The sequence below is a fragment of the Megascapheus bottae genome, chromosome 17 (assembly GCF_031878675.1).
Source record: "Megascapheus bottae isolate mThoBot1 chromosome 17, mThoBot2.hap1, whole genome shotgun sequence".
Classification (NCBI taxonomy): domain Eukaryota; kingdom Metazoa; phylum Chordata; class Mammalia; order Rodentia; family Geomyidae; genus Megascapheus; species Megascapheus bottae.
The window spans coordinates 3744060-3768796 of record NC_143525.1 but is presented as its reverse complement, the minus strand read 5'-3'; the positions used below and the strand labels follow the sequence as shown (position 1 = coordinate 3768796).

General features: G+C 53.5%; 1 protein-coding gene across 1 annotated transcript in view; it reads right to left on the bottom strand.

The window, feature by feature from the left end:
• The window catches only part of Rai1 (retinoic acid induced 1), a 125147-nt gene extending 100714 nt beyond the window's left edge, over positions 1-24433 (bottom strand). The window contains exon 1 of the mRNA XM_090349401.1: positions 24144-24433. The gene's annotated coding sequence lies outside the window, so the exon portion shown is untranslated. The remainder of the gene's footprint in view (positions 1-24143) is intronic.
• Positions 24434-24737: the final 304 nt, after the last annotated feature.

The following is a 24737-nucleotide window of genomic DNA, read 5'->3' as shown; positions in this document are numbered from 1 at the left end:
GCCACAGCCTTTGAGGACCACCAGAGACTCTACAGGCCATCCTGCATCTGACAGTGGAAGTGGCCCTCAAAGAACTCTAAGACAAAAACGTTCTTTTTTCTGTTTGAAAGAGGGTTAACAGGCTCGGATCACAGGGTTCAACTCTGTTCCCTCGCAGCTGGAAAGTTAGAATGTGCTGGGTGTTTCTGCATGACTTGCGTATAAGGACAGAAAAAAGATGGACTGTATTTCACAAGCTGGCATCCAGCCTGGGGAATAGAGATGCTGGCCTCCTGACCTCATCACTACTGGGTTCAGCAACTGTCCCTTGCCTTGTCTGGAGTCCTTCTGTGGTCATCAGGAGAGTAGGAAGGAGGTGGCCTCTGACAGAGGCCACCCTTGAGGAGCTGCCTGGGGGGTCAGGGAAGTATCTGAAGGGGCGTGGGAGTCAGGACCCAGCCCAGGATATCTGAGATTTCACCATTTTAGAAGAGCCAGCCTCACCATCAAGACAGTCCTGAGTGAGGGCAGGAGTGTGCCAATATCAACTCCCATCTGTCCATCTGGGCCAAAGAGCTCCAGTATCACAGAGAAAGTGGAGGTGGGGGGGGCACAGCAAAGTAACAGCCTTTGAGAGAAGAACCTGCCCCTGCCCCTGCCCTCCCCCACGCCCTCTGGAAGTTCACATAGACTAGGAAAGACCCAGATAAGCAGACAGTGGGACCACCTAGGAAGTGAAATGGCTGAGGGCTGTGGCTGGGGGGAGTAAAGCTGGAAGGCAGGGTAGCCTGGCTTCTGTGGCTATGGCCTCAGAAGCTGCTCAAGGATTCACAAGCCTTCTGCTTTTGGGAGATGCTGTGTCTGGCTTGCTCAAATCCCCAAGGAGCTCATGAGCTAGCTCTGCTCAGCCTCCACTGGCCCTGTCTCAGTGGGAATGAAAAGTTGGTGGCCTCCTGTTAAGCTTTTCCCCTTTCTTACTCAACTCCACCCACAAATCCCCCTGGCTACTCTTGCAGCTGGGGAAGCACGCACACATTCCCACCTCAGGGCCTTTGTACTGCTGTCCCTTGCCTGTCCTGCCCTTCCTCGAGTCATGTACCAGGCTTGCATACATGCCTCAAGTCTGGCTTGTCACCTTCTCAGTGAAGACTCACCAACTTCCCAATTTCAACCTGCAAACAAATGTCGGCCCCACTCCGGAGCCCTTCCCTAATCTTTCTTTTTCTCATGCCTCCTGGTATGTTGCGTGATGTATTCAATTAGCACGTTGGATGTCTCTCCTCTGTCTTCCCCTGGATCAGAAGCTCCACTGGCCACAGCCTGCTGTTATTTGCTCGTCCGTGGGCACCTGGAGTCTGTCTGGTACATAGGGCTCCTTATGTGTGTCAAGTGAATGAATAAAACATCCCTGCTATTCAACACAGAAAAGCTCTGTTCCAAGGTGGAGTCTTTAAAATTTTCCCCATGGGAGCTTCAATTCTTTCTCTCCTGAGAGGGCGCAGAGAAGAAACACGTGCCACCGCCTCCCGATGCTGTCCCCACCCCCAAACCAAAGGTTCACTGGTGAGTGGGAGAGATGGTTTTCATCTTCCCTCACCAGCCCACCCACAGCCAGGATGTCTCCCTGGATCTGGATGGACACTGTTCAGGCACCCTGGCTCCCCTCCTCTGCACCGATCCCCTAGTCTTTCCCTATGCATGCACCCAACACCACCATCCAGCCCACTGCTCCTCCTCTCTCTTCTGGTTCTGGTCCTCCTCCCTTTGACTATTGGCCTGTGGCCAGTATATAAGATAATGCTTATATGCACTATCCCTGTCTTCAGCCCAGGGCCCTGGTGCCACACCAAGTCCCCTCCAGGCTGGCTGTCACCTAACTCCATCCCCGATGACCAGATCTAAATGCCTAGTGCTCTTTGTCATCTCAAGACCACTTCTGAAGTGAACCCACACCAACCCAAATGCCAGTGTTCTTCCACCTGCTCTGCAACACTGATGCCCGCCCCACCCTTCCCCGTTGGTCCCCATGGGGGACCTACCTGTCTCTGTCTCTGGGCCATGCACTTGCCACTCTGCAGCATGATTTCCAGCTCCCCTGCTGGTCTGTGGGCCCCTAGGGCCTATGAAACAGGTGCTCAACAGACAATTTTTGAAAGAGTAAATGATAGAAATAAATTAGTGAGAAGGTGAACAGCTGAGCGAGAGAAAGAATTCCACGACTCTAGAAATAAGTTGGCAGTAAAGTTCTATTTTTCGACAGGTCTCCTCTGCAGCTCACTGTTCCCTTGTATGGACCCTGATGGGGCCAGGTTTGAAGAAAGAAGAGATGAGAAGGAAGACAGGGAGGAGGAGGGAGAGGAGGAGGAAGGGAAGGAAAAGATGAATCAGTCACAATGGTTGACACTGTGTTGCTATAACAAAACTCCCAAATCTCAAGGGCTTAAAAGAATGAAAGTGTGGGGCTAGTGTGGCTAAATGTTGCTTAGTGGTAGAGTGCTTGCTAGGCTGCTTGAAGCCCTAGGTTCAATTCCTCAGTACCAAATACACAGAAAAAGCCAAAAGTGGTGCTGTGGCTCCAGTGGTAGAGAGCTAGCCTTGAGCACAGAGAGGCTCAGGGACAGTGCCCAGGCCCTAAGTTCAATAACCAGGACTAGCAAAAAAAAAAAGAATGGAAGCAAGACTCTTGTTCATGACATCCATGGAGATGGCAGGGGGTTCCTGTTCAGTGAGTAGTCACCCCTTAATCAGTTCTGAGAGTCCCCTCCTAGCTACAAAATGCTCTGGCCTAAAAGGCCACACCCTATTTTTTCCATCTCATTGGCTGGGAAGGATAAGGACTTGGAGTCTCAGCCAATGGCTCTCTGAACACCTCAAGTAACACAGGTACATTACAACTGAATGCGTAGCAGAGTCCATTTCTCTGTCCCCCAGTGCTTTGATGGGATGAGGACTTAGAAGCAGGAGTTCACTTAAGACTCGTGAGGCCATTCTGGGAATGCCCATTTACCAGATGAGATAGCTGATGCCCAAACAGTGCAGGGACAGCTTTCTCTCAGGGTGAACAAGGTGTCCTGCAGCAGTAGGCACATGGGAAGGACACGGGAAGGGCCTTCTCACACTGACAAGGTGAGACACTCTGGGAATGCAAAAACCACTTCCAGCTTTTGTGATGGCCAAGGTTACATTCTAGGGCTGCGTGGGGTTGAGGTGAGATCCCACCACTACCTCTACAGCACAAAGTGCACTGGGGCAACCAAAGCCCAACTCAGGGCACAGCCTCTCTGAAGTGAGTGCCAGGTACATCCTACCCTCTTGAAAGGCAGACACTGGCTCTGCCAGATAAGGTTTCCAGGTCAAGCCTATCAAGCTGGCCCTGGTCTGAGCAACTTGACTCACATGCTGGACACAGCTCCACCACAGAGACCAGGGAGTCATAGAAGAGGGTAAGCCCCCACTCCCAGATCCTGCATACAGGACTTCAGGAAACAAGGCCTTGGGGACTCCTGAGAAGCCCCACCTTGTTGGGGGGCGGGGGAGAGAGGGATCTAGAGAGTAGTGTGAAACACAGATGGAGCCACTGGAGCTTGGAAACTTATACAGTTCTGTGCCTTTCATGATTCTAAGCCAGGTTTCCTCATCTGTAAAATGGTGGTGTGAAGATGACAAGCGATCTACCCAGTGCCCTTGTCTTGTACCCTTGGTGCATAGTACTGTGCTCAAACAAAATGCAATCATATGAACCTTACTGGTCTCTCTCCCGGGACCCCAAAACTGTGATCTCCCAGTTTTCCTGAGTTATAGCTGCACTCTGAAGCACAAAAGGTTATGGGGATAATCTCCCCAATGTGTGCTCAGGGATTTGATAAGAAAGCAGAGCCCACCCCCAGTCAGTATCAATGGCCCAAGTAAGTACACATGCATTCTCTCAGGATGGCCTGGGCCCCCTCCCTTGCCTGGCTTCAGAGGGTTGGAACAGGAAGTGCATCTTTCCAGCCTCCCAAGAGCCTGCCTCTTCCCCAGGTTCCTGAGAAAGGAGATGGGGAGGGAAAGTAACAGCTGTCCTGCCACATCGAAGTTCGCTGCAGGACACGCTGCCCCAGTCATCCAGTCCACAACACTTATTGAGTCCCTACCCCAGGCAAAGCTGGGGCAGACCAGTAGAAACCTACTATGGTCCATTGATGCTGTACAGCATCAGTGGTTCCAAACACAGGCTTTTAAGTCCTACAGGTCTCGTTTGAAGCCCAACTCTGCCACCTGACAGCTGAGTGACTCTGGGCACTCTGCTCCTGCCCTCCGTATGTACACACTAGCCTCAGTGTATGCGGAGGGAGATCTTGGGATCTGAAGGGGCGGTGACAGACAAGCCACAGGGCACCAAGAGCTTCCCACTGAGCTGGTAAGGAAGAGTTGTTCAACCCACAAGAGCAGCCTATGTCACCCTGACACAGCAAGGGCAGAGCTACAAGGCGTGCTGTAGACACCTCCCTCCAGGCTTCCACCACCTCATTAATCAGAACGGACGGTCCACCCGGCTGTGATGCCACCTGACGCCCCTGGCAGCTTGCCCATTCACCTCCATTTTGTCTGCAAGGACATCTGGGGACAAGGACAGGGGTGGGGGCACAGAGTTGGAGGGGAGGCATGCCAACTTCTGTCTGAAGGCCAGGCAGGTTGGGATCCCAGCCAACCAGAAGAGGCCCCCCCAGCAGGACCACTGTCACTGGGCACACAGGGTCACAGCTTCTGGCTTCAGTACACAGTAGCACCCTGTTAAACATCTGAGGCTTGGACTGGAGATGGGAAACTAGGCTGAGACTGGGCTGTGTCTTGACAAGAAGTAGGCAGCTTGAGCTTGTTTGCCACCTGAGGGCTTTGAATCTGGAATAGGAAGCCACTGAGGGTTTCTGGGCCAGGCAGAGGTGGCTCATGCCTATAATCCTAACTATTCAGGAAGCTGAGATCTGAGGATCACAGTTCAAAGTCAGTCCTGGCTGCAAAATCCATGAGACTCTCCTCTCCAATTCACTACAAAAAAAGCCAGAAGTGGAGCTGTGGCTCAAATGTTAAAGTGATATCTGTTAGCAAAAACTGCTCAGAGACAATGACCAGGCCCTAGGTTCAAGCCCCAGGACTTGTGCATGCACACCTTCGTGTGCAGTTTTAAAGCAACAGAGGGATTTGTCTACGTTTCCATCCAGTTCATTTGTCTCCACCTTCTTCAAGTGAGCTCAAGAGGTTTACAGCTTCTTTGACTGCCTACCTCCACAGGATCTAGGCCTTACTCCAACTCTTCTCCACTGGAACTTTGTTCCTGGGGATGAACTCACACTCCTTCCTCTCCCACCATGCAGAGCTCGGAAGCCTCTCTGGACCTACTCATTCAAAAGTGAGTCTCAGTTTCATCCAAGTAGTTCTTTTATGTTAGGATGTGTTTCTAAAGGGGCTTCTTTGAGGATGGGGGCCCCTGGAGAGCAGAGCCTGTATCTAACTTCTTTCTATGCCCCCAGCATCACCGGCCACATATCAAGATTAGGGTTGGCTCTCCCCATGTTCATGGCAGTAGGGGCTCTGGCTCAGAGGGCACAGAGGGAGGATCAGGAGGAGAAAAAAGGACTAGCTGGAGTGGGTGGGGGGGTTAAGCAGTTTACCTCCTTTTTCTCTGTCTTGCCTTTTTAAAAAGACAGAGCAGAGGAATGGAGTGGGGATACAAGTCTCTCCAGGGGGAGGAGTGCAGTGAGCAGGCCACACAGAGCATCACTAGCTCTCAGGGTTTCTTTGCAGTCCTTATCAGTCTTGCAGACCGCAGGCCACTCAGGTTGAGTAGAGGGATCAAGGAGACACTGAAGTTCCCAAGCCTAGGGCCATCTTGAGGAGCAGGGGGCAAATGCGGGGAGGGGGGGTCATCTAAAGCCAAGAGTGGAGCCACAGGATCTCCTCTGAGAGCTGTCAGTCCAGGGGAGGACTCTAGAACAACACCCTCACACTCCAGCTACCAATTGCCAACAGACAGGCAGGACCACCCCCAAGGAAAGAGTTCATCTTGTAGGAGGGGAAAGAAAGATGGAGAAGGGGGGGCCTTTGTTACAGACAGAAGCAATTTCTGGACAGATGGGAGTTCCAGAGGGCACAGAGTCTACCCTCAGGGGTGCCTGGCACCTACTGTGTCACCACCAACACTGCTGTGCAGTGCAGGGTGGCACTGGGTCAGTGGAGCAGCAGCCGCCCAGAAGGGCCTTGAGTACCAAGCCAAAGCCCGCCCAGCAGCTGGAAGGGAGAAGTGGATGAAACACTTTTGCCAAACCAACCCTACTGACTCCGGGTGGGGACAGGCCATGGCCTCCAGGCCTCGAAGTGGAGGCTGGGCCTCTCGGAAGCCAGCGCCCGAGGCTACCACCCCTCCCCTCCGGGAGTCGTTTTCCAAGTAATTAAGGCCGTTGGGGCGGGCGCAGCTGCTTCCTAGGCCGGTCTTGCCTCCCGCCCCAGCAGGTGCAATTAAAGCGGCGCGCTTGCGGCCATTAAGCATTAATGCATCTCATTAGCATAAGAACGAGAAGCACTCGTGTGGCCTCGGCTCCGAGAGGCAGCACCGAGGCCAGGAGCGGCAGGCCGAGGCCAAGGCTGGGCTCCAGATTCAGATCCAGGCTCAGGGCCGGGGAATGCCAGCTTAGAGAGGAGACTGCACAGAGGTGACATCCAGCATCACAGCTTTGGCTAGGTTTTCCTACGTCCAGGTCTAGGTGCGGGAAGCGCCCTTCGGCTTGATCGTGGGGAGCCCATTTAGGTGGAGGAGGATGAATGAGGTCCAGTCGAGGATGACCTTTCCATGGAACTCATAGGGTTACCTAGTTCAGGTTGGTCCATACACCATTAATAATCACTAACAATGATAGCAGATGAAGTTCAAGCCAGTAGAAATACAATCCTGAAGAGAGGGGCAGTCAAGGTCTCAAGGCTAGTTAAAAAGTCACAGTATTTAAATGCCAGGATGTTTTACTCTGTAGAAAATAACTAAGATAAGTACTAAGGAGAGGTGGGAACTGTGACTAGGTGGCAGGCTGGGTCCCACCTTGCACCAGATAGCCAGCTCCACTAATCACTCCCTGGGAGGAAAACAGGCTGCAAACAATAGACTAAACAACAAACTGGGGAAGAAAGTACCCTAAGACTATGCAATGGCAGGTCTTTGGGGTTTTGCCCTGAGACAAACTTTCAAAATAGACCTGTGGGCTAGACTTTGCAAGAATTCCACTCTGGTGTCACCTTGGCTCAACACACTGGGGCACAGCCCCAGGTAATTAACAAGCTGAAAATCTACTAGGCAGTAGGTAAGTAGTTAAGGCACAAACAAATGCTCTCCAGGCAGCAGAGGAGGGAAGCGGAGGGAAGGATCCTCCAATTTCCACTCTCCCAAGCTTTCTTCTGTCCAGGAAGGGGTGGCACTGGGACTGTAAATGGGCTAAGAGGAAATGGCAGGTGGGGCCTGAGGCAGCAGTGCAGCACTGTGGCTCCAGGCGTCCCCTGGGGCTGTGCTGCCAGCATTCCAAAGTCAAGGTTGTTGCCAACAGATGTCTTGAAGGCCTTGGGGGGAGGGGTTGGGGGGGGAAGGGCCCGGAGTACTAGGAGACTCACATTGAGTGAGTTCCACTTGGCGGAAAGAGAACTAGATGGAAACTGCCAGCCTCAGAGGCTCTCAGAGAGGGTGAGCAATTGCCTGGGGCCAAACAGTGCACCAGTGACCAGTCAGTGCTCTCATACCAGATAAGCAGGCTATGATTAAAATCTCTTCACTTGGCCACACCTCGCAGAGGGCAGGATCTATCCAGATCTTGGCTGATTTCACTGTTGGCCTATAGAAGAGATACAAACCAAACCCAAGTATAGTCTTCTACAAATAGTCACAGTGCCAAAGAAAAATCTGCCAGCTATAGGCTTTTCTGCCTTCTCAAAAGGTGCCCTAGAACCAGGTGTGGTGGCTTACATCTGTAATCCCAGTTATTTGGTGAGCCATGGGTAGGAAAATCTGGGTTAGAAGATGGCAATAAGCAAAAACATACAACTATTATTAAAAAAAAAAAAAAAGTAACTTGGTTGAAATGGTAGAGCCTAGCAGGTATCAGCAAGCCTGAGGCTCTGGCCTCAAACCCCAGTACTAGGGGAAAAAAACCAAAAAACTCAAGGGACCTACAGACCCACTGCTGCCCTCCCCTCTTACAGTTGTTTCAGAGGCCTAGACTCCACAGCTGAACTGGCTGGTCTGTAGGATAGAGACAGGGGAGGGACTAAGCCTCCCCTTTCCCAACCAGACAGCCAGGTTATCCCTCAGCTGCAGACTGGTCTGCAAAGGTATCTGTCCCCAGAGTCCTGGGTAACCTCATTAGGACCTAGTGAAAGACGCACTAGCTCCTAGAGAGGGGAATGGCAGTTGCTGGACTGTCTGCCAGTCAACCAGGCACTGGAACTCCTCTGGAAGAAGACTGGGCTCAAGAACCAACAAAAACTACACCCCAAATGCACAGCTAATCCTTTTCCTATGACTCAAAGATTCTCCCATCAGCCCTTGCTGCTCTCCAGTCCTATTTGGACGGGATAAATCCAAGTCTTAACGGTCTAAGTCTGCCTTTTCTGCCCAGAAGTTCAGGTGAGAGGAATAAAGGGGACCTAGGAAGCCACCTGTGTTACAGATGAGGAAATGGCTCACAGAGTGCAAGGGTGCCCCAGGGCAGAACACTGGAATGACTCTGCTGGAAGAAAGTCAGGGACTGTCTGTGTCCCTTCAACCCTCAAAGTAGACTTTCCTAGACCTGAAGCCCAATCTTTATAAGTCACAGGACCAAGACTGGCCAGGCAAAATAATTTCCCCAGTGTTCTGTGCCCAGTGGGAAAGCAAAAGCCCTTGAAGAGCTATTCATATAGTGATCACAGGTAAGACACGGACCAAAAAGCGGAGGTGAAAGAACAGCACAGCTATAATTCCAGTACAGGGAGGCTGAGACAAGAAGATGGAAAGTGGGAGGCCAGCCAACATTATAGTTGGAACTACACTGCAAACAAATGAAGGATTAAGGGACAGCACAGCATAGAACCCAGAATGCTAGAGGCCCTGAGGTCACACCCCACCAGACATATCTGCACACAGATCACATATCATAGATCACACATACACACACAAACCAATCATAAATGACAGACATGTAAACCAGCTAACAGCACCCACACATGCATGAACATACATCTACACACAATATGTATGAACATACATATACACAATATGTATGAACATACATATACACACGCTCACACATGCTCAGCATACCAATACAAGAATCCCCACCCATGTTCTCAACAAGAACCATCAACCTCTTCACATACCCGAGCCCCCCAAAACTGACCCAGACCCACTCATCTCATCATACAGATGAATTTCACATAGCTGGAGGCAATGGTTCAGTGGTTCAGCACCTGATTGTCAAGTGCAAGGCCCTGAATTCAAATCCAAATACTGAAGGAAAAAAAAAATCTACCCTGGGGCCAGGAGTTTGGCCTAGTGGTAGAGTGCTTGCCTAGCATGCACGAAGACCCAGGTTCGATTCCTCGGTACCACATACATAGAAAAAAGCTGGAAGTGGTGCTGAAGCTCAAGTGGTAGAGCTCTAGCCTTGAGAAAGTCCAAGGACAATGCTCAGGCCCTGAGCTCAAGCCCAGGACTGGCAAAAAAAAAAAAAAAAAAAACTACCCAGCTAGCAAACCAGATCAACCACAAACCAGATAAAGAGACCTTGTTCAGAGCATGAACTGCAGCCCCAATGTGGGTGACTCTTAGATACAGGTAAAAGCAAAATGAGGCTTAAATATTTAATAAATGAGTAAGTCTATTAAAAGAATATTAATTGCAAGGGCATGGGTGGCAAGCTCACCAAGTCTCTATCACCTTTTCTTTTCAAGAACATGTGGCTGGCAGTGGAGGCAGGTGGTAACCAGGCAGGGCATGATTTGCCTGGTGCCACACTAAAGGTCCCTGTGCCAGGGAAAGAGGCATTCTGTGGTTTCACCATACACTAAATCCAGCTGCCACTTGTAACACCAGGCCTTGCGTTCTCTTGTCCCTTCAGCTTCCCCTTCCCAGCCTTGGCTGCCTTTTAAATGTCAATCCATCCCCAGCAACTGTGATTTTCCGAGGTCTGTTGCACACAGAGCTTGGATGATCAGAACTGAACTGTTGAGAAAGGGAAAGAGAGGGGGGCCTGGCAGTGGCAGAGATTGGTGGAGGCCTGGGAACAGTAGGGCAAAGGGAGGCAGCCCCTGGTGCCAGGCCTATATTGCCTCTGGTGAGAGGCTGAGGAGACAGGACAACAGAAACCAACTCATGGCAGAAGATGAGTCATGGGACAAACAACAAGAGTCATCTGGGTCTGAGTGTGCCAGGCTGAGAGGTCCAGAGGGGCTGAAGTCTATCAACCTTGTATAGCTAGGTTATTTAGATCAAAGCCCTCCCTTGCACTCAAATCTCAGCTGGTGGCTTTGAAACTCCCAAATTACCATCAGCCTGGACACTGGGCCCAAGAAACTTGGGCAATGGGGAAAGGTTCCTTTGGGAGAAAAGTTAAGAAAGTGATCATCCAGTTCAGCAAACTGTTGCTGTAAATATCTCCTACAGCTCCCCTAAAAAATGTGGTTCCAAGTCTCTCAAGTCTCCCACGCAGACCTGAAGGGGCAAAGGCATGCGATATAGCATTGAGAAAAGTGGTCATGGAATGGCTCATGCTGGAGGGGTGGCTGCTCCAACAAACCCAGAAAACATACTCAACGACAGCAGAAACAACTGCAGCTGTCTAGAGATCCAGAGCATGGGTGAATTTTTTCCTTTTAACTGTCATATTTTCCAAAAGTTCTATAATAAGCCTGTCCTCCTTTTATAGTGAGAAAAAAAAGCTATTAAATCCACCAAGTGCCTTACAAAACTAAATATATAGCATGACAGCATATATTTATTATGCTTATCATAAAGTGTTTATGTCTATTGAAAATGTCAGAGTAGTTACTTTCTGGTAGTGGGTTAGAGGGAATTTTTTTCTTTTACTTGTGTTCTACTCTTTTACAGGGTCTTGGTGTGTGTTACACGAGCTGGCCCCAAACTCCCAAGCGTGTAGGATCCTCTGGCCTCACTCAGCCTGAAAAGTAGCTGGGACAACAGGCATGAGACTAGTCTTGCACTTCTGTTTTTGGACTTCTCTATAATCTGATGATCTCAGTGAAAACAAAACATTTAGAATTGGGAAAGACTTTTTTGTTTGTGATTAGTCTCCCGATGTAGCCCAAGCTGGCATGGAATTCTTGTTCCTACTTCAGTTACCAAAGTGCTAGAATTACAGGTGTGTGCCACCATGCCTGGCTTGTATTTTGTTTTGTTTTTGCGTAAGTCTTAAGGTTTGAACTGTGGGTGCTGTCCTTGAGCTTTTAATTTTCCTCAAATCTAGCACTTTATCACATAAGTCACAGGCTTCACTTCCTTGTTGTTATTGGGTTTTTTGTTTTTTGGGTTTTTTTTGGTCAATCATGAGGCTTGAACATCGTCCTGAGATTTTTTTTCACTCAAGGCTTGCTCCACCACTTGAGGCCACAGCTCCACTTCCGGTTTTCTGGGGGTTAATTGGAAATTAGAATCTCCCAGATTTTTCCTTCCCAGGGCTGGCTCTGAACTCAGATCCTCAGATCTCAACCTCCTGAGTAGCTAGGATTACAGGAGTGAGCCACAGGGCCCTGGTTCCACGTCTATATGGTAGTTAATTAGAGATGGGAATCTCACATTCCTGCCTGGGCTGTCTTTGAACCTTTCGACATCTTCAGATCTCAAGCTCCCAAGTATGGAGGATTACAGGCTACAGGCTTAAAGTTCCTTTTGATAGCGCTCACGCTGCAACCCAAGCTCACTCTCATCCTTCTCTTGCATGTGTCCTGAGTGAGCCTAGAAAGGCAAAAAGGACAGCTGCTCCACAGCTTTCCTGCCAAGACCCAAAGGTTGGGATTAAATTTAGCTCCCTGCCTCCATTTTTCCTAACACCCAGTACAGGTAGGAGGGGCAGAGGTCAGCTGAATTGTTGCCTCCTAAGAGACTAGAGGAAAGAAGGTGGGGACTCAAGGCATGAGACAAGAAAGCCTGTGGGAAGAGGGCAGCGTTGGCAAGAGGGCTGGGCTGGCAAGCTAAGCTCCGGAAGAGGCTGCCCCAGGGCAGGCGAGGTGCCCAGGCTCAGGAGGTAGGAATGTGCCTTCGGGCCAGACAGCCCAAAGGCTGCCAACTACTGCCAACTAGGCGAGGCCCGTGCTGAGCTCCTGGCCTGGCGGGAGGCTGGCTGGGACTGCAGGGTCCAAGCCTGGAGGGGCGGGTGCACCCTCCTTGTCATCCTCTCTCCTTCCCTCGGGCAGGGGGCAGCCGTAGAGGGCCGCAGCCAAGTCCTAAGGAAGGGCAGAACTGGAGGGCCAAGGAGGTGCGGCCTCCACTTGACGCGGCAGGATCGCGGGTGGGTATGAAGGCCCCAGTCTCCTCCATTACCCGGGCCTACAGCAGCCGCTTCTCGAGGCCGACCGACGCAGGACCCCACTTAGTCTCTCAAGGTGGAGGAGGGGAGCGAAGAGGCGCATGCCCGGTTGGCCCAGTAGCCCCAGGAGGGGCAGCCACAGCCAGGCCGACCGACCACCTCCTCCGCCTCTGCCTTCCGGGAACCGGGGCCAGGCCCCGGCAGGGGGTGGAGCCTCATGAGCCCCGCCCCGCCGCGCGGAGCATGCCGGGCCCAGCGCTGCCATGGCGACGCGAGCACCCGCCCCGCCTCCCCTCCCGACTTCTCCCCCTCTTCCCCCCCGCCCCGCGCGGCCGCGGTGCCGAGGCTCCGGGCCCCTCCCGGCCTGGAGGCTGCGGGCCCGACGCCACTGGGAGAGAGGGGGTGACAATGACTTGAGGGTACAGCCTCCGCACCCCCGCGGTAGTGGGCGCAGGGAGCGAAGTGGGCGGGCAGGAAGCGCGGGCGTCTGCCCTCCCGCCGCCCTCTCTCGAGGTCGGGGAGAGGAGAGGAAATGGCTCCGGGGGCGACCGTGAAGCTGCTTGCGTGTCTGGCCTGACAGCTCCGACCTAAGCCTTCGCCCGGGCGCCGACCCGCCCAGCCCCCGGAGGGGGGGCTGCTAGTGGGCTCCTCATCCAGCATATGACACCCTCCAAAAGAAGATGGCCCCTAACTACTACCTCTGCAGGAAGACCTGCTGCCATCCCAAATCCAGTCTGACTCTGCCAGTGAGGGAAGGGGCAGCCTGGTTCTCCAGGCCGGGGGGCCTCAGATGCCACCCCTGTTCACAGCACCCCAGCCATCTGTTATTGCACAGCAGACCCGTAGCCCCTCCGCCTGGCTGCATCATCCCCCCCCTCCAGTGTCCCCAGCTCTGAATAGAAGTCCCAGCCCTCCCAGCAGAACCGGCCAGCCATGGAGGTGCCCAGGAAGAACCAGATTCTCTCTTATCCTGTGCTCTCTCAGCAGCTAGTGGCAGCAAGCCTGGATGGAAACTGACACTGACTGGGCCCCACCAGAGTCCTAATTGTGACGGTTCTGCGCGGATCAAGTGGGTAGACAAGCCCAGATCTGCTTGGGAGCAAAGTGGCAGCTGAGCCTTTGCCAGGCCGTGCCTCTAAATGCCTGTCCTCACAGTAATGGCACTCCCTGTTCTCCACAGCTGCCCAGCCTGAGTTGGTCCAGCTACCTATCTCTAGCCCTGAGCAATTGCCTGGCCTCGCATCCCTCCTCCCCCTCCTGCCTACCACAGCCTGACTTCCCTTCTGAGCCGCCAATCTGCAGCCACACAAAGCCCTGTTTGTTTGCTTTCTCTGCTGCTCCCCCTGGATCCGATGTCTTTCTCTACTACCTGCTGGCTAGGCGTCCTTTTCTAGCCCAGGCTGAAGGGAAGGAGGGGCAGCCATTGCTGCAAATGCTGCCTCATGACCACCCCAATCTTCCTTGAATCTCCCTCCCCACCGTAGAGGGTTCCTTGCCTGGGTGGCCTGACGGAAGACAATGGCTTTGGAGCCCCTTCTTGATGTCTCAGAATGTAGGGTGCCAGCTGGGTGGAGCAGGACAGATGCCTAGGGCAGGGGGAGGAGATCAGACAGACTTAGCCAGCCTCCCTGCTCCTTTTGTGAGCTTGGCTTGTTTTGATAATCAGCAAGGCTGTCGGGGACTTCTCAGTAACCCACAGGCTACTTGACGATAAGGATGCCCAGGATGGACAGCCCTCACTTGCCCCTTCTCTTTCTGGGACCCAGGCACTAGGGTAAGAGATTGCAGACTATTGAGAACCTCATGAGAAGGTGAATGCCCTCTCACTGACCACCTTGGGCAGCCATCTAGGCAGTCCCCGCTCCAAACATGCACCCTACCTTATCAGGCACCCCAGAGTGTACAGACAAGGGCTCCCACTGCACTGTCTTGAAAAGCCCTACAGTTAGTCTGAGCTGAAACAGGGCTCTCACAGGCAAAGAAAAACAAACACTGCGTTCCACACCAGCTTCTCTACCTGCAGAGCAGAGGCTGCCCTCTCTCCCCGTTCAAATAAAGAAACCTGACACTGATATGGCACAGAGATAGGCAATCTGGCCTGGCTTCTCCACCCAGGGCTCTTTTATTGCACCCTGCCACACTGGGTGGCCCAGGGCAGGTCCTCACCTCCCTGGGGCCTCCCTCTTCCCTTTCCAGGCACAGTTTAACCCCTGCAGATACTCTAGGAGGAAATTCTCAGATGAAAGTGTGATTATACCCATGAGAAAGCGGAAGAACTAGGAGGTGCTACCCCCTCAGAATTCAAACTCAAGGCTAGCTGACTCCAACCTTAATTTTTTTCCTACCACATCATAGTTTAACTTGGTGATCAGTGGTTATCTCCTAAATGGATAATGACTAGTATGAGGGAATGAGCAGCAGGTTCAAGTTAACGTTGGAGCCCTACAGATGTGATCTCAAATCCCACCTCTGTTCCTTGGTTGCTATGTGACCTCAAGCAGGTCACTTAACCTCTCTGAGCTTCAGCGCCTTGGAAAATCCATATAGAACCGTTAATAAGGCTGGGGGATGACCACCCAATCCCTATCGCAGTAGGCATTCATTAAATGATGGCTTTTCTCCATGATGCTTCTCAGCATACAGAGTAAGACAGTTACTTACTAGAAGAACCAAGCCCCCTGCGCCTTTGCTTTTCACCAGCTGGTCTTGTGCTACTCTGGAAACCTTGGGTGGGCAGAGACCACAGCTGCCATGCTAAGCTACCCAGATTCCTGTCCTGCCCTGGAGTCCAAGGCCTCTCGGTTTAATTTGCCAGGGCAAGGGACACAGGGGGCAGTGTCACCCCGAGGGAACAAAGCCAACTCTGTCCACATCCTGCTGGACTTGAGAAGCGCGAGTCACTCAATCCAGTCTGATTTGGCAAAACATCTGTTTTCAGTGCTATTTTGGGCCACAGTGGGGGATTTTCTGTGCTTGTCTCAAAGATTTCATAAACTGGATTGCTTCTCACCCTCCACCCCAATCTGTGTTTGAAATGAAAATATTGTTCTTCCTCTTCTTTCTCCCACCTATCATAGGGATGCAAGTAAAAAAAGCAGGGTCCTAGGCAGGGGTAGCACCTGTGACCCCTGACCAAGTATCCACAGCACAGCATGCTGGGAGTTGTAGTTCCTTCCCTTTTAACTTCTTACCTCTGGAAACTCGTTTCTTGGTTTCCCTAAGGCTGGGTGTTTTGGGGTATCTCTCAGACATACACCAAATCTCCAGCAGTCCGCCTGCACCAGCAGATCCTGCCTCTGAGCCTTTACTTGGGCTGGACCCTGGGCTAGAAGACCTCCTGAAAGGCTGTGCCTGCACACTCTGCACTTTCCTTCTAAGCTCCCAGCAGTCACAAGCAACCAGATGTGAGCATGCTTACTATGTAATCCTTGCTGCCATCCAGCTTGCCCACCAGACTGACCGCTTCCAGAAAGCAGGACTACAGCCCTTGGCTACTACTGCTTCTCCAAGCATAGCATGCTAGTCCTTGGCCCAGAACATCTTGGATTTGCTGTAGTGGAGACTGGCCTGTGCACTGTAGGGTTCCCTATTTTCTCTAGCCTCTCGGCTGGATGCCAGCAGCCCTTCCCTCCAGACACAATTCAAATGACCCTCAAGGAAGCTGGACAGAGAGCCACTGCTCCACAGCCTGGACAGTGCGCCCTGAAGGAGCCAATTCGTGACTCTACCTCCCTCTAACAGAACAGAGAAAAAGCCAGGGCCTTTTGCAAGGTAGACACCCACTCTACCACTTGTGTCACACCCCCAGTAGAATAGGTGGATTTAATGTTACCACCTACCCTAACTGTGTACAAATTTCATTTTTCCTATCAGATCAGAAGCTTCAAGTAAGCAAGTCCATGTGACTCCAGCTTTGTGTCAGTGGTCAGTGGTCCTAACATTTGCAGAAGGGATCATTATCAAAATGTCACAGAACAACAGCCTGAAAGCTACTTCCCTACCCAAGTCTGGACTACTGATCACCATGCTCTCTAGCGGTAACATTTCTCTGGGCCACAGTGTCTCAAGTCACTGTAATGTTTCTCTGTCTTACTGGGTAGCTTCATAGCTGACTCTGCATCTTAAGAAACAGTAGCTCCTAGGACTCCTTCAGAAAGGTTTTACTTCACATTTTCTGAGTACTCCCCCTTTTTTGCCAGTCCTGGGGCTCAAACTTTGGGCCTCGGTGCCATCCCTGGGCTCCTTTTACTCAAGACTTGCTAGTACTCTACCACTTTGAGCCACAGCATACCACTTCTGGCTTTTTCAGTGATTAGCTATAAATAAAGAGTCTCCTGGACTGACCTGCCTGGGCTGGCTTCCAACGACAATTCTCAGATCTCAGCTTCCTGAGTAGCTAGAATTGCAGGCATGAGCTGCTGGCGCCTGGCTGAGAATTCTTATTAATAGGTAAATTCACTAAGCACTTTGCCTGAGCGCTTTCAAGACCTTCTGTCATTTGATCCCCTTGCCAAAAGTATGTAACGGTGATGGTTCGGCATTTGGTAGATGGGGAAACAGGCTGGGAGTTAGAGGGACCTGCACAAGTATACAAAGAACTGGGGTAGTGGCCTCTACCAACTGAGTGGGTGTCAATCAGAAACCATTTCCAGTTTCCACACTAGAGATTGAATTCCTTCTGCGAGTCTCAAACCCAGTTGGTACCTGGCAGGGTTAGTCCTTTCATGAGGACTTCCTATCACTCGCCCACCTGAACAGAGGGCCTGCTCCAGGTGGTCAAGGCAGGAGTGAGATTGCTCCACCAGGGCCCAGGGCAGTCACCCCTTTTTCAGATACCTGCCCTCACACAGGAGGGGTCCCATTGATTCCCCCTGCAACAGACTTTCCTCAGCACCAAGCAGCTCTGTGAGGTTCTCAGAGCAGAAAGAAAAATGAGAGAAGTGAGAGAAGGCAAGGCCTTCTTTGGGGGTCTGAATTTAGGGCCTCATGCTTGCTAGGTAGGCACTCCACCATTTGAAACATGCACCCAGTCCTCTTTAATATATCTGTGTGTGTGCGTGTGTGTGCACATGCACTAGGGTTTGCTGTCCTGCCTGGCTTCTTCACTGAAGGATAGAGCTCTATCACTTGAGCCTCAGCTCTGCTTCTGGTTTTTTACTGGGTTAAGTGGAGATAAGAGTCTCATGGGCTTTCCTGCTCTGGCTGGCTCTGAACCCAGTCCACAGAGCTCAGCCTCCTGAATAGCTAGGATTACAGGCATAAGCCATTAGTGCCTGGCCTCTCAAGCACTTTCTACATACATAACAAGTTCTACATATAAACTCTCCCAGCAACCCAGTTAGGAAGGGGCAATTACTTTCCCAGATTTACAATACGAGCCAACTTAGTGGAGAAAATAAAATAGCCCTAGCTAGTTAAGTAGTTAAAAACCAGGATCGGAACCCAGGCAGTCCCAGTTCAAAACCCAAATATGAATCCATGAGGCTGCTTCAGAATACATCCCATTTATGGTTGGTCTCTCAGCACCCTGCATACACTAGGTGCTTAGCATGTGATTTATGAATGAATTAGTTGGCAGTAATGGCACCACTGAAACACAAGCTGCTTTCTCAGGGACCACTCCCACCACTAGGGTGAAGTCCCTTCTGGACATAAAAACTCTGGCCAGAAAACCGGCCATTCTCATTTGTCCAGTGTCTGAAGGGTACACTCTAGGTACCAGTCCCCACCAACTAAAAAAGAAACAAGCCACAAACTCTTTGTTCTGGCCACTATTGCTGCAGGTGAGGCTTAGCGGTGACCTAGCTTCAAAGTGAAAGGATTAATCACTGTTATCTCTCCCATTTGCAAAGCCCTTTAGTAATAAGAGTAACAGCACTACCTCTGTATCTCAGAGGTAGTGTTCTCACCTAGGAGGGGTTGGAGGTCTGGGAAGAGGGAGGCATCTGGATTTGATTCCCAGTGCTGGAACAGGGGCACAAACAAATACAGGGAGTGTGGTGCAAGAACAACCAAGGGCCTCTCCTTAGGCCCATTTTAAAAGGGAGGAAAACGAGGCAGCTGATCCCAGGATTTGAACCAGGCTGGCCTAACCGAAAATCTGTGTTTATGATCCGAAGCCTCTTTGCTTTCCAGATCACAAAACACAGGGAGCATGTCATCAACTTCATGCTTACAACAACTGATGTTTCTGCATTTTGACAGGAGACTCAAGCTCAGAGAGAGAAGGCTGCTTGCCAGACTCAGAGGCTGGAAGTCAGTCCCTTTCCAGATTCTGAATTCATAGCTCCACTATTCCAACCCTTCAGTCTCCAAGGAGTGAACCTGAGAGAGGAGACTGCACCCTCTGCATGTTCCCCTCTTTCAAGCCCTCACAATAGGTGCTACTGAGTCTTGTCCCCCCAGTCCTCTCCACCCCCACCATGAACCAGTGATAGGCAGACCCACAGTCCATCTGTCCTGATCCAGATCACAGTGAACCTCGGGGCATGGGGGAGCCAGCCTAACTTCCCAACCCCCACACACCATGGTGCTGGGCTCTGGTGAGGCATTTCCCTCCTCCAATGAGACTCTTCCAGACTCTCCACGACCCAAACTGACACTGGATGTTTATTGTCTACCAGTGCCTGGACCTCAAGGCCTTGAAGGCAGGGCCATAGACCTGCTCATGTCTGGGGCAGGGGTAAGCATAGCAAAAGTGCTGACCAAATACAGAAAGAAAAGAATGGAGGACCATTCAATGTCACCAGGACCCTGGGGGCACCTGGCTGCTTCTTTCCAGACCCTAGGCATCCCAGTCTACAAAGAACATAACCATCTCTTTCCCCTTCTTACCACTCCTCTACCTCCCACCAAAGCTCATTCCCTCACCAGTCTCCTCCACTCTAACACACACGCACACGTACACACACACACACACACACACACACACACACACACACACACACACACGGGTTCCTGACTAGTAGAGCAAACTCTGGCCTGTGCCAGCCAGCCAGGCCCCAGCCTGTACCTCCAGCAGGCCAGCCCCCCTAGCCTGCCTCCCCCGCCTCCCTGGTGTCACATTCCGATCTTGGATCCCCAGTGACCCACCAGAATGGGGCACCACTCAGCTTGCCTCAATCCCCAGAGAAACAGGATGAGCCAGTTTCTCCCAGCCCCCTCTGGGAGCTGGGCCTCAAAGCTGGGCAGCCCCCTCCCTTGCATCCCCTTGTGTGACAGTGTGACAGCATGACAGCAAAGAATCCGCACAGACATGGTGCCCCCTGCTGAAGATCAAAAGTACCCCCCCCCAACAAAATGCCTCAGAATGAACACCTTGTTTCTCACCCTCTCCACCTCACCTGGCCCTCCCACCAGGAAGCGTCTCTGGGTGTCCTGGGTTCCAGGCCTCACCCTAGGCGCTAGGTCGGAGAAGAGCTGCTTTCAGGCTGAGGCTCCAGCCTCGTGGGGAGGACACGCTGACAGAAGTGCCGATAATTCCACGGTACAGACAAAGGGAAATGACTCACTCTGCCTTGGAGGTCGGAGGAGGGGGAGAGGGGGAGGAAGAGGAGGGGGGAAGAGGAGAAGGAGGAAGAGAAGGGGGAGGCAGCAGCAGCAGCAGGACAAACGTTTGAGTCTGGAGAGGCAGGGAGGCAACCGAAGGGCACCCCAGGTAGAAGGGGCAGTCCAGACTAAGGCACAGAAGCCCAAATGCAGATGGCTGCCCTTCCTTCAGAAAAGGTGGGAGTGAAGGGGCAGAGCTGGCAGAGGCCAGAGGGGGCTTTGGAAACAGGGAGGGATCAGAGCAGGGCCTCAGTTCACAAGGCAGCACGAGCTCCAAGGCATCTGATGGTAGTTAGAAAGATCACTTACAACCATACCTCAGAGGGGGCAGGTTGGAGGCAGGGAGGCCGAAGAGGAGGCTCTGGCCACCAGCCAGTCTCTCCTGCCAGAATCTTTTCTCAGCCAAGTCCTTCCCTCTTGGCCCTCAACACACAAGCCACGTCCCTACCAGTCTCCAAAGACTGGCTGGCCGGGTATGTTCTTACTCCCAGAACAGCCCTTCTCCCTCTTCCCTGCTTGTGCCTGGGGCACCTGTGCACCTATCCACTCTTCGACAATACTCTCCAACAAAGCTTCAGCTATTACCTGGGTCTCCATCACCAATCCCTGGGCTATGACCTTCAGGAAGCAGGTTGGTGTAGGGATGTTTTATGCTTGGACCTTGGCATGAAGCACAGGGCTTTGAAGACAGTTCTTGGACCGTCCCTGTGCCCCTGTTCCCTGCAGGTCTGGCATCCAGGTACCTACTCTTCCCCTGGGGAGCCACAAAATGACCCATCCACACCAATAGCAGAGGCACCTGGTTGAAGAACAGAGATAATACAGCCAAAGCCATTTTTAGGAGAGGCACTGTGGGTTCGTTAAACCCATTCAATCTCTAGTCCCTGGAGCCCAGCAACATTGTACAGATGGAAGCACTGAGACCCAGAAAGGTAAATAGCTCCTTCAGGAGTGGGTAGAGTCAGGGGTCAACCCAGAACCTTGTCCTAAATCACTTTACCATGCTCTCCTCCCAGACAATGGAGAGGAAAAGGAAGTTACAGAACGAGAGCCCTATGGAATGTTTTCATTTGAGAAAAAAGCAAACTATATATTTGCACACGGGATACACGTATACATTAAATAGCACTTCTGGAAGGATACTTTTAAGGTGTCTTAACTGGGCACACCTATGCTAGAAGGGTGACTTTCCTTTTTTCCTTCCTTCTTTCCTTTCTTTCTTTCTTTTTTCTCAAGGCTAGCACTCTACCACTTTGCAGCACAGCTCTACTTCCCGTTTTTCTGGTGAATCATCACTGGCTACAAGAGTGTCATCTATTTTTCCTGACTGGACTTGTTTGGAATCATGATCCTTAGATCTCAGCCTCCTAAGTAGCTACCATTATTGATATGAGCTACCAGCTTCTAGCTGTGACTTTCCTTTCATATGTGTTGTTTGCCTTTTCCTTAATAAGAACACATCTATCCATAGGTTTTCTGAGCAAGGAGAAAAGACCATTGTTAGGAACTCAGTTATCATTTGAGCCATTTCCTAGGCTTCCTTTCTTTTTTTCTTTCTTTTTTTTTTTTTTTTTTGCCAGTCATGGGGCTTGAACTCAGGGCCTGGGCACTGTCCTTGGACACATTTTGCTTGCGCTCTGCCACTTGAGCCACAGCACCACTTCAGGCTTTTTCTGTGTATGAGGTACCCAGGAATTGAACCCAGAGCTTTGTTCATGCTAGGTGAACACTTTACCACTAGGCTAGGCTCCCAGGCCCCTCCTTTTTGTTTTTTTAAATTCCCTTCCCCCCTCCCAACTCAGGATGTGATCCAGAGTGGGCTGTGAAATCACTGGTGGGTTGCAACGTGTGTGTGTGTGTGTGTGTGTGTTTTAGATCAATAGACTGAAACAGAAAGTGTCACAGACCAGCACACATAGCAGAGGAGTTATTCACCAAGCTTTTGTTTTTGTGAGTGTGAATGGTACTGTGACCTAAAATGCAGTTTAGACTGGAGGTCACTGGCAAGAGCTTTAGAGCTGCTAGCCTATGCTGTGGAGACCTAACAAGGAGTAAGACAGGGGCCCAGCTCGGCTCCTGAGGGCTTCAGGGTCCAGTGGGAGTACAGATGATTCTGGAGCAGTAAAGTTCCTTCTCTGCAAAAGCCACAGGGTGCCTGGCTGCCAGGAAGGCCACAGTTTGTCCACAACCTAGCTGTTTTCTGAGGCCTAGATCACCCTACACACCCTTCTCTCCTTTTCAGGGCCTCTGACTGAGAAAGAATCTGGCCAGATTTCAGGGGTGAGGCTGCCCTGTGTCTCACGTAGCCCCCCCCCCCACTGGGCGGGGGAGGGGTGGGAAACTTGAAGATTACTCTCCCGTCTGCAGGTCCCGAGGGCCACATCTTAGGGGAAGACTCTGAAAACACAGCTGTGCAGTTAAGTCGTCAGGGGCCTTCACTGAGCAGTTTCCCCACCCGAAGTGGGCCTGACAGGAGCAGAGAGAGATTTGTGTGGAGAAATGGAGCAAGTTGGCAGAGCAAAGAGAAAGCAGAGCCTCTAGCTCTGGGCTCCCATTGCTCTTCTGGCGCCTCCACATCAATGCTCGCCTGACCCACTCCCACCTCCCCTTCCCGGGACAGCAGACATCTAAAAAAAGATAAAATAAAAAGAAGTAATTCCCCTGCTCTGACGTCAGCGCGAGGTCTTAACAGCCAGGCAGCGGCATGAAACTGGATTGCAACCAGATGTAATGCCCTTGAATTCTCAACACGCCAACACTGCCTTGGAAAAGAAATCAAGGGTGTGTGTGTGTGTGTGTGTTTCGGGTGGAAAAGAAATCAAGGGTGTCTGTGTTTGTGTGTTCGCACACACGCTTCGGGTGGAAAAGAAATCAAGGGTGTGTGTGTGTGTGTGTGTGCTTCGGGTGGAAGGGAACCATGCAAGTCCTGCCTGGGTCCCTGTAGCTCTCTGCCTGCTGCAGCCGCGTCGGAGGCGGGGAAGCACCGGCCCGGGTCCGCCATGCAGGCGCGCAGCCCCCTCGATAGCGCATTGTTCCACTCGGGTTTTCCGCATCCGAGAGCCTGAGACCGACAGCTTGTCGCAATCGAGGACTCCCGGGAGGAGGGCAGGGCTCGGGCCCTCACTCCAGCTCCCGCTGTGGGTGTGGAGCAGGACCGAGAACCTCAGCACGGGAAACCGCTCGCTGGGAACGCAGGCACCCCAGGAAGCCGGGCCGCCGCCACCTGGGGCCTGGCTGGAGTTTCGCTTCCCTCGCGCCCCTCCTTGAAGGCCTCCCGGCGCGATCAAAGCTCCGAATGTCACCCCCACGTCCCGCCGAGCCCCTCGTCCCTCCACCCGGCCGCGCTTGGATCCCCCAAGTCTTCCTCCCTGAGGTTCCCCAGTCTCCAAAGGCGCGGGTGGGGGGGGGGCGCTCCAGCCTCGAAAGGAAGCGCGGGGGCCGCGGGCCTGGCTGCCGCGCTGCGGTCCGGAGGGCACTGGACTCGCGTGTCCGGTGCTCCGGCCCGTGACGTCACCCTCAACCGGCCCGCGAGCCCCCGCGCCTCGGCCGCCGTCGAGCTCCCCGGGTCGCGGCGGGGCCGCTTCCTGCCCGGGCACGGGGCCTGCTCACAGGCCCGGACGGAGACCGCGGGGAGCCCCGCGCCGCAGCTCGCCGCTCACGGCCCTGGCGGCCGGCCCCGGCTCCCACGCGCGGGTCACGCACCGCCGGGTCGGCTCCCCGCCCCCCCCGCCCCTGGAAACGCTCGACGGGCCCCCGCGTCCCTACCCCACGCTCGGCCAGCCTTCGGCGCCCGGGCGCACGCAGAGCCCACGGCCGCGCTCGGCCCTCGCGTCTGGCGCCCACCCCCTCTGCAGCCTTCCAGAAGACCTGCGGCCGCGGCGCAGGGCGCCCCCACCCTGCAGCTCCCCGGACGGCCGCCGGTGACCTCGCGCACCCCCCACCCCGCACCACACAAAGCGCTGACCCCACACGCTCCGCATCCCCGCCCCACGCGCGCGCTCGCCCCCGCGCACCTCGCCGCCCCGCGCCGTGCCCACCCCGCGGCCGCGTTCCGGGGCAGCCCCAGCGCCCGCTGCTCACCTCAGCGCCCGCGCTCACTCGGGGGCCCGGCTTCTGGCGCGACGACTTCGCGGCCCGGAGGCCCGGGTGGCCATTGGGGAGGTCAGGGCGCGGCGGCCCGGCCGGCCGGTGACCGGGCAGAAAGGAGGGTGGGCCGCGGCGCCCCCTCCGAGCGCCGGGCAGGGCGGCCTGTTCGGCTCGCCCCTCGCCCTGGCCGCCGCCTCGTTCTCCGAGCGGCCTTTCGGAGCCCCGCCGCGGGCGGGGGCGGCGACCGGGGCGCGGGGTGCGGGGCGCGGGGCGCGGGCGGCGCGGGCGGCGCGGGGGGCCGGCCCGGCCCTGCCTGGTGTCCGCGGGAGCCGCGGGGAAATGGGATCCCCTCCGCACAGGAAGAGCCGGCGGGCGGGCGGGCGGGCGAGCGAGCGACGCGCGGGGAGGGGGGAGCCGGAGAGCCGGAGCGCGAGGAAAAAAGTTCCCGGGCGGCCTGGCTGCGCTCGCTCGCTCGCTCGCGGCCCCGGGCGCCAGGTGGGCCGTGCGCGCCCCGATAGCACCCCCTGGTGGCTCGCGCTCCCCACTGCACACACCCCGCCCGGGGGCCGGGGAGGGGGCGGGGAGGCT